We start from the raw sequence: 646 nt of genomic DNA on the forward strand, positions 1-646 counted from the left end.
ACTTTGAGCAGTCACTACAACTAAATGGGAACAGAATTTCTAAAGAAGCTGTGATAGTGGAGGAAGAGGACAAGCAGAGGGACCAGGGGCACCGTCACAGTCCTGGGCTCACTTTCCCTTAAGATCTCTTTGGGGTGAATAAGGTCACGATGATCTGGACAGGTCAGGGCAGAGGGCGGAGAACCCGGCGTAGAGAAAGGTGGCCCGCAGCCCCAGAGGTTCTGGCGGCCCGGGCAGGAGCACCCCAACCCAGAGCTGCCCCTCCCCGGGGGGCGCACCCAGCCTCGCCCTGCCGCCCGAAGGACGTGGTCATCGCCGCGCTTCTGGCCGTAAAGACCCACAATTCCCATCTCACTGCCCTCACTGAAAACTAAAGGCATTCCTGGAGTCGCCGGAGCGCGCGTCGGGGCAGAGAACACCGCGGCAGCGGGCGGGAGGCCGGGGAGGTGACCGCTCCGCGCCGGGACAAGCGCTCCGCCTCCGCGCGGCGGAAGTCCCGCCCCGACCCAGAGGCCCCGCCCCGCCTCGCGGGCTCTTCCCTCTGACCCCGCCCCTTGTGGTCCGGCTTCCCGTCTGCTCCAGCCCCGCCCCCACCTCCTGAGGGCTCCCCGTCCCGGAGCTCCACCCCCCATCGCCCCGCCCCTTG

Source organism: Marmota marmota, unplaced genomic scaffold (assembly GCF_001458135.2).
Source record: "Marmota marmota marmota unplaced genomic scaffold, marMar, whole genome shotgun sequence".
NCBI classification, from domain to species: Eukaryota; Metazoa; Chordata; class Mammalia; order Rodentia; family Sciuridae; genus Marmota; species Marmota marmota.